Genomic DNA, 1,159 nt, shown 5'->3' with positions numbered 1-1,159 from the left:
AGACTTTGTAAAAAGGTCAATCCTAGCCAAAGTTATCTAGATAAAATGTAATCCCGATCCTGACTCAATCAATATTCTTTTAGTATATGGAAAAACAAATAAACTTTATATGTATATAAATATATATATACACAAATATATATATATATAATAAAATCATAAATATATAAAGCACCACTAAAGAAAAAGAAAATAGAAGATATCACACTACACAATTTCAAAACCTGTTAGACACTGTGGAAGTCAAACAGCCTTGGACTTGTATGAGTCTATACAAGGACAGACACACGGACCAACAGAAGAAAAGTAAGAACCCAGAAGTAAACCCATCCACCTTGGACCCCTGATTTTCAGCAAAGGGCAAACATACTTTAAGTGGAGGAAAGGCAGTCTTCAACAAATGGTGCTGACAAAACTGGATATCCATTTGTGGAAAAATGAAACAATATAGACATCTCAAACCATATACAAAAACTAACTCAAGGTGTATCAAAAACCTAAATGCTAACACTAAAACGATAAGAATCATCAAAGAAAACCAGAGGCAGACCGAGGGGTCCTAAATTATGTTAAAGACTATCAAACACAACAAAAATTGGAAAGTCGCAGAATGTAGACATCAGAGATCTTTTAAAAATTAGATACATATGCCAATCAAAGATTTCTCCAACTCATTAAAATGAGAATTTAAAGATTGGAGAAAATATATTTGACAAGAGCATATCCAGCAAGGACCCAATTTCAAATTTTATAGAAAACTTCAACACATCAACATAAAAAATACACTTGATTCAATTGAGAGGTGAGTAGGGAACATAATAGAGACTTCACCAAAGAAAACAACCAATCAATAAATATATGAAGAAATACTTGCTGCCACTACCCTTGAGAGAGAAAAATACATATTAAAATAACAATGAGCTATCATCTCACCTCAGCAACAATAGCAAAGTTCATTAAGACAGAAACCAAAAAACATGGTCTAGGGTACAGCAATATTGGAACTCACCTACATTGCTGTTGGGATGATAAATAGTGCAACCACTACATTGGGCCTCCCCTACGCAAGAACAAGTTGTTCTACTAACACGGCACTTTGTGATGCTCACCTTCCCTGACACGATTCCGTCACTGAAGACAAAATGGCTGCATAAGCAAA

The sequence above is a fragment of the Echinops telfairi genome, unplaced genomic scaffold (assembly GCF_000313985.2).
Source record: "Echinops telfairi isolate 266 unplaced genomic scaffold, ASM31398v2 ScPeMD7_31;HRSCAF=116, whole genome shotgun sequence".
Lineage (NCBI taxonomy): Eukaryota > Metazoa > Chordata > Mammalia > Afrosoricida > Tenrecidae > Echinops > Echinops telfairi.
This window is presented reverse-complemented; position numbering follows the sequence as displayed.